An 8,925-nucleotide genomic window follows, 5' to 3' on the forward strand; every position below is an offset into this window, starting at 1 on the left:
TTGAATAAGCAAAATAATGTACTGGAACAGATGACGGAGATGGTTTCATCAATGAGAGTCATTGGTAAAAATAGGTTGCTTCCATTCCAAAAAGGTAATACTCAAGCTATATATTTAGATAAGTTGATTTTCCACAGTTTTTGATTTTACTTATGATTTACAGGTATACTCCAAAGCAATAATGCTTTGAAATTGCTGCTGGATGACTTAAGGCAGCAGTACAAAATTGATTACGTTTTGACCTACCGATTAAACCAGGACAATTTGGAAATTTTTTTTGGCACAATGAGGTCACGATCACCCTAACAGGCAGGAGTCCAAATATAGGCTGCGTTCCTATATACTTGGTCACTACGAAGGAGCGAACACAGAAGAAGGAAATGTTGAAGTCGACAACACACCAGATTTGGAAGGGAATTACTTATCTCTAACCGGTAATTATCAAAATATTAAACGTACATAGTATTATCAACCTAAAACTACAGAAAACATTCTTATATAAAAATGTATTGATGTTAACAAATGAAAATATGTACTAACATACAAAGGAAGTTTTTGCACTGTTTCTTATCCTAATTATAATAATAATCTTAACTAGCAGTTTATTCTATTTATTTATATGCATGTATGTATGTTTATTATATTTTTGCAGGTACTATTTTTCAACGTGTGTCAGTTGATCTAAATTCCACTGACCCAATTGAAAAAAATGACGGACTTGAGAATTTAGCAGGGTACATCTGCCACAAACTCGGTAAAGACAACCCCGAAATTTGTGCCAACTCAGAAAATTGTTCGTCTTATACTTGGGTGGATCACCTTTCTGAAGGAGGACTCTCAAAACCAACAGATATGTTGACGGAGCATATGAGAGCCTTGCAAGCAGTATTTGACGATGTAAATGGTACTGATTTGCATATATGTACAAATTACGTCCAGAAGCACTTAGATTTAAGTAATTTTGTAAATTGTAGCTCGAAAGTAAAATAATTGTTTTTCAGAGCTAGAATGTATTTTAGGATTCGTTCCTTAAATAAAAATTTAATTGAACATATGTATAGCAAAAAAAGAAAATTAAATAAGACAATAAATTGATACTTGGTCACAAAATATTCAATCTTTTTATTTGCATAAATGTATATGGTTGAAACAAACACAGCAAAGAGACAAAATTAAATAATACAATGAAAATACAATTAAATTAATATGTGGGTAAATGTTCACTATAAAATATTCACTTATATTGATGTTAACTTTTGATTATATTCATGTTTTTGTATGCCTGCAATACAAAATAGCTTCTTATTGCAAAGAAAAACAAACAACTGAAAATCAGCTGATTGTACGTTGGTCAACCGTGACGTATGAAGATGCGCAGAACGAACAAAATTTGAACTCGTCATTGCGCAATCTTGTTTCTATCATTCTTGATATAGATGTACATATAAATGCCCGAGGCATACTTCTAGAAAAAATATTTTTAAATACAATTTTTTTCAAAGTTTTAACCGAAAGTTACACATTCAGTAAAATTCAGTGATTTATCACAATTACTTGTGAGCATAATACAAAATGTACCAGCTAGTTACCGTAAACACATGTTTCGCAACTTTTATATAATTAATAATAATTTAACTCATGTTATCGTCTTCTATTCACCAAGCTTTAGATAGACTGGTAATATTTCCATAACGACTAAATACCCCTTCAGTTCACACAAACATTTTAAAATTGTTTCATATATAAACGTACATATGTACATAATAACAACATTTTCCCATTTACTATTTCATGTACAGTACTATGTCATTAAAACAATTGCATTCTTTTCTTAAAAAGTCTTGAATCAATACCAATTTGTTAATTAATTGTGATTTTGCTAATTGATATTTGTGGTTTTCTACCGTTTTTACTCTTTTTTTTAATTTGTGAAAAGGTTTGATATTTCACAAAAATTCATCCATATACAAGTATATGGGCATTATTCCATATATTTACTGTTATCATCAAAGCTTTTAGTATTTCATGATGTCTGCAAATATAAATTTTAATTAAATTTGTTAATGAATTTTTAAATATTATTGACCATTTAAATAACCTACCTATAACATAAAAGTATTAACAATTTGTTGTTAACAATGAAGATTCTGTTATTTCAAGACATTTCAAATTAGGTATTTTAAATAATTAATTAATTTTTATAAACTGTATTTAAGAATATTATCTATACATTTATATATTAATCTTACAGTTTTTGTTTACTAAAACTAAGATTTTGTAACCACAAAAGTTGAATAAGTGTTTACTTTAACAAAAATTGTGCTCAAATATATTTATGAATAAGTTTGACTTTATGCATTTTATATGTATAATATAATATGTTATGTAAACCCATATTTTGTATATGCTCAATTAAAACATTGGAAGCTATTCGTATGAAAGAGAGCATATGAATCATTGTGATATTGTATATTATATAAAATTTTGATTTACAGAAATGTTTTGCACATAATAAAAATGCTACCCATGTTAAATAATCAACATTTAAAGAAACGAAGCAAAACCGTTTAGACGTTCGTCACTTTTGCATTTTAAATCTTATAAAATATTTAATAACTCAAATTTGATAAAAACTTCAGAGTACTTTTTTTTGTAAACTAAAACAAACTCATTAAGTACAGTTTCTCTGGTAAAAAGTAGATGTTTTTAAATTAGATTATTTAATTTTTGATCTTTTGTGTTTACTTACATTTTATAGACATCTTGTCATAATTTCAATTTAATGTGCTAGTATTTACTTCGGTATGCTTCTCCTTTCGTTTTATACTCTGCTTCATAGTTTGTCTCTTGTCACAGTAGCCCACAAATCCTTAATCAGGTTAAAGGATTTTATGCTGACCAGTGGATGAGTTGAAATTGATTACAGCGAGTAACAATTTGGCAGTGTGCTTCAGATGGTTACTCCCCTAGAAAACTAGCTCTTCCTAACGTCCATAAAATCCATTAATTTTGACTGTAAATTATTCCAATAGTCTCCTTTTTTCAGAATCCCTGATGCTCTTCAAGTGAAGCATCTCCATAGAATGAGACCGCTTCTATCATATTTTACATTCCGTTACTGTTTCCACGACATTTGGGTCTAAGTAACCGGAACGGACCTGGTTTTTCAGCAAAGGTGCCGACTCGACACCATTCCTCTAAATTACTTCAGGAATGTTTTCTGCCGCTATAACAACAACCACGACAGTCTGTCGCTCATAATGTCGTTGTAGATTTTCATGTGGATATTATTGTTTGCCTTCCGATTGGAAATGATTGATTTTCGTTACATCTGATGAGAAGTTTTTTTTTCAATCTTCCACGGAACAGTTTTATGTTTATATTTTTAGTAGATATTGGCGTTATTTTCTGTTTAACAGGGTTCACAAAACAAATTCTTTGAAGGCCTCTCCATACAGTCTATTCGCTGACATTCTTATTTATGGTATTTGCAGCTTCATTCGGTGTCTCTTTTGTCTGACATCAGAGTTTGTTAGCAATCGTGGGTGTCCTCTTACGTCCAGGGAAGCAACTACGTTTTCTTATGGCCACAACAGAGTAGACAATTTTAATATACTAGCAATTTCACGGGTCGGAAGGCCACTTTTTCCCAAAGTATGTTTATGCAAACGAAAATCAATAAAAAATTCCAGCACACCAAATCGACACAATTTACTGTTAATTTACAGTTATGTCATACCAGAGAATATGAAGTAATATAGAATGCGCATCTCGTACAACGTACACGTTATATTGCGGGTCATACTGGTACAACCCGCTAGTTTACTGTTAAGTTCACAGAAAATTTGCTCATTTCGCTGTTAACTTTACAGAAAATTCAATGCACAGAAGCCATAACTGTAGCCGAATGACTCCTCGTTTCCTTGCTTCGTTTCTCACAATTTTGGCAGTCAAATAAAATATAAATGAAAATGAAAAAAACATAGAGCCATGCCGCGAAGTCGAGCACAGCATTGATTTTGTAGATAGAAAAACAAAAGACAATATGTGTGATATGTTGCCCTTGTATGTGTGCATGATTTGGTTCTTCGTTGCTTAGCAAAAAATTCAAATTTTCTTGCTACTTCATATTTTTAAATCACTTAAATACTGAATGTAGAGTTTTCACATTTTTACATGTAAAACAAAAAAAAAAAATCATAAAAATTATGGATATGAGAGAATATAAATAAACGTACATATGTATGTATGTGATATTATATACATGTCTGCTGTAAAATCAAATTTATACATAAATATGTATTAATAGTTATAATCATAATTTTTTATTCATTGCGACAAAACGAAAACAAACATATAGTTTATTATAAATTTTATATAAATTAATTAATTGTTTCAATTTTAAATAAAAAATAAAATATTTACATCTATTGACCAGCAATAATTTTTAATTTTCTTTGTTTCGAACTTCCTTTTTGCACAGCCCTAATGCAGTGTTTTCTTAAAAGTATTAATAACATAAAATCTAAAATTTCTAGTCTATGGTTACAGCACTCCCCACTAAACCATTCGGGAGTAGAATTTTTGCATGATTCTAACATGAAAGCCTTTATGCCTAATTTCTCAGCTCTAATTTAAATTTTTTTTTTAAATTATGACATGTTTTACACTAGTACTCATAAGGGCTTCCGATGGAGCAACGAGATTACCGAAATCTGTAAGTGATTGATAGTTTTTGTGAAAAATGAACAGTTCACTAGGAGCAGTTAAAACTTCATCTTTTTTCCTTAATTCCTCGCAACATTTTTCACATTTTAACCTTGGAATGATTTTGTATGCCACATATCCAACAAAATATCTAATTGATACCAGCTCTAAACTAATATCTGACTGGTTACATAATGAGCCTTCCAAAAAGTAATTCTCATGCAATTGGTCGTTAAAATTGAAATTATATAGCAGGCTGTTATCCTCTTCCTCGTTTACAAGCAACTCCGGTTCATTGTTAGAAACGCTGGTTCCATTGAATCCTGCGTCTCTTCACAGTTGCTAAATGAACTATTTTTCATAATTTTGAAAGCCAATAACTTGGCTAAAATATTATTCAGCTCAGCTACAGAGGTGTGGTACTATTACCGCCTTTTTGTTTTAATACAGCAAATATATTTTCTAATTTGTCTTGGTTTAAAGATTTTGTCATAATGAAAAATTTGTCTGAATTATCTTTTAATACTTCTTCGACGATTAGAAAAGCAGATTTTAATGATAATTTCATTCCATCTAAAAAATATACTCTTTTTTTTCGTCGACAAATTTAACTTCCTCTAAGAAGCATAAGAATAATTGAATAAATTTATATTGTTCTTTGTTGAGTTGAATAGCAGACCGATAACAATTATCTGAGTATAATGATCCACTATTAATGCAGTCAAAAATTTTAAATTAAATTCAGCCGTTGATAAAGCTGCCGCTTGTGGACTTTTCTTGAAACCCGATGTATCGCAAATAGTTTTAATAGCAGCTTCAACTGTTTTGCTAAACACTTGCGTTGCAAATTTAACTCGCATTTTTTCAAATGAGTTTGGAAATATGTGTTGTCTAGCCAACTTTGGGCACATCTTGGTATTGCAGTTTTCCACTCGTTCCCACAACTCTTGTATGACTTTAAAACTTACAATGTCATCGGGCGTTTTTAGGTCACACATCAGCAATCCATTCCGTAACGACTTAATCAAATGTGGGAAATCAAATATACAGAAAGGAATAAGTTGACTGTGAAATATAAAATATATTTTATGCCAAATATTTCACATCATCAGAATATTCCTTTGGCCTCGTGCTTACCAGCAGCTTGCAAAATGTTTTGGACTCAGAACTTATATTTTTTAAAGAGTCAACTGAGTTTTGCAACATCCTTAAATTTGCCTTTCTAGATTTGGGAGTTCCTTAGTTCTCAGCTTTGCTTTGATTTTTCTAAATTTCCTTAATAAATCGCTGTATTTTTTTCTATAAAAATTAGATATTCTTGTATTTTTTTCACAGTTATTGCACATTACATCATCCCAGTGGGGTCGCTTCGAGGGAATATCTGGTTCCACAAGGTCTTAATCAGAAAATAAATGATCTTCATCCAAATTTAATGTTGGAATTGCATCTTTTTTTTAAATTTTTTCCCGATGAACGTGCTGCTGAAGTGATTATGACAAATAAAAAATTTTTTTTCATAATCTTCATTTACAACATTGCATTTTTCCCGCCAAAATTTGACCGAAAATAAGATCGGCAGCGGGAAATTTAAATAATTTTAAATTGGGCCAGTATCTCTTTGATTTTTGGCAACTGCGCACACAACATTTAATTCCCGACCTTGCACTATTTTTATTTGTCCTTGTAGTATTTTGAATTGCGGCCACACCGTTGCAATTTCAATGTAAAGACAAAAACAATTAAAAATTTGGAGTATGTATGCAAATAAGTTTATTTGGAACAAGCCACGTAAAAATATTTGTAAAAATTTTAAATTGGGATCAACCACGTCAAATATAGATATGTATACAAGCAAAAAACAAAATTTGTTTCAAGCGCAAGGGAGCATACATCCATTCACGTAGAAGATCAATCGCATATTGACATATGCACACATGCTCTAACCAGAGCATATTCAAAAACAAAAGTCAATTCAATGCTAAAATTCTTTGGAAATATACACTGCAAAGCGTCATTGCTTCTGCATTTTTGTTTTTACTCGTAAATACAAAAACAGACTTGATCGCAAATACAATCTTGCTTCTTTCAAAAAGCCAACAACAAAAAACACGACATATTACGAATAGGCAACAAGAATTTACGAATAATTGCGACGTTCCAAAAGTTAAACTTCATGCATATTTTCGCAATGTAAAGAATATGAAATTTAACATAATTCCGTTGTTCAAGTTCTGCTAACCAAATTCCCCATATATATACAAAGGAGGCGAGCATAATATATTTATATATAAATAAAACATTCCTATATTTGCGTATGTATTCATAAGTCGATTTTTGTAACATAAATACTAAAATAAAATATCAATACAAGTATACGATTTTGAAACCAGCTATACCGAAAATCAAAAGTTTAATATTCAATATACATATATGTATAACACTGCCGAATTCACAAAATAATTTGTATGATAAAATGTGTGAGAGTTGAGCAATCATATATGTATATACACTTGATCTCCATTTTGCACGGACGCTCTGCAGGATTTCAGTGCCAATTAAATTAAGCAGTAGAATGCTACTGTAAGCTGTATGAAGAAGTAAAGTCAAGGAAAGCACAGCGATTAATGACGATTTTTTTAATCATAAACGTAACATTATATGAACTTTGAAATTTATTTTTGCTAATTTCTTTTAACGGTAATACATATACAATATAACACCATTAAAAACCTACAGTGTTTTAATTGTGTAAATTCTCGCTTTACGAAGAGATAGATTTGCATATAAGTAAAATGAGATTTCTTTTATACGTTTTCTTTTTTTCACGAATTTTTTGCATTGGTTCTAATAGTGAGTTTTACATATAAATCTGACTTTTTGAACTGGTAATTACTGCCCCAGTTAACCATACAAAAATGAGATCAAGTATATACATACATATCTATATGAATAAAAAATAATAATTTACAATTAAATAAATAACGTAAAACAATTAAACTATACCGTTTTTTATTATGCAACGTAAATGGTACATAATTCTGAGCTTAAATTTTTTACAAGTACTTCTTAAAATATTTAGCAGTATTGCTAATTAATAGACGAAGCTGGCGCAGGCAAAATAATGAAATTAAGTTTCATACCATAAAATAGTTTAAAAGTTTTTTTTAGATCAATTTGGTAATAAGATGCTCAATGTGTTGTTTTGTATTGGAATTTCAAAATTCTGTAGGCAATTGCCTGATTATGAAATTTCAGTATAAAAAAGACGACTGGTGCGTCAGTTGCCTTGATTGGTAGCTGATAGTTATGCATATGTTAATTTTGGTGTAGGGAAGTCAAGCGGTAGTAGCTTTACACAATACGACTAATTTGGTGATCTTCTCCCTTCTTTGTCAACCCTATGTACAATATTTATTTTTCACAAAAGCAACCCTAGAAAACACTAGGTAGTTCCTTCTTTGATTGATTATAGAAAATCTTGGCGAGAAAGACAACGAGGAGGAGATAAAATTATTACTCCCAAAGAAATCGAGCTATTCCATTTAAGATTGGTTTTGTTGAATGTCTTCTTATTTACTGGCGTAGAAACCGCTTACGCGGTTATAGGCAAATTAATAACAGCGCCAGTCGTTTCTTCTTTTGGCAAGGTGGCGCCAATTGGAGACTCCAAAGCCAGTTCCTTCTCTACCTGGTCCCTCTAACGAAGTGAAGGTCTTTCTCTTCCTCTGCTTCCCCCGGCGGGTACTGCATCGAATACTTTCAAAGCTGGACATGACCTAGCCAGCGTAGCCGCTGTCTTTTAACTATATTAATGACGTCGTGTGATCAAATTGAAAGGTGAATTTTGTCCATTTCATCTCCTTTAAAGTAATCCCCTCCCGCTACAATACACTTATGCTAACAAATTTTCCAGTCATCATAGCACTTGGAAAAACCTCCGTCGTGATGGCCATCAGAGCCTCCTTCGATTCAACTTTTATCTCCTCAATTGAGTCAAGACGGTGTCGGAGGACTGGTCATGTGAATTCGCTGAATAGCCAGAAGTTACACGAACGTAAATCAGGCGAATGCGGTGGTTGCGGCACGATATTAGTTGAAAATGTGCGAAATGACCACGAATAACCAATGCCAGTGGCGCACGCAGGAAAAAAATTGGGGGGGAGGGGGTGGTTTTAGGTAAAAAGACAAGGTTTCATTATTTTATTCACAAATTTAAGT

This window comes from Bactrocera tryoni, unplaced genomic scaffold (assembly GCF_016617805.1).
Source record: "Bactrocera tryoni isolate S06 unplaced genomic scaffold, CSIRO_BtryS06_freeze2 scaffold_7, whole genome shotgun sequence".
NCBI classification, from domain to species: domain Eukaryota; kingdom Metazoa; phylum Arthropoda; class Insecta; order Diptera; family Tephritidae; genus Bactrocera; species Bactrocera tryoni.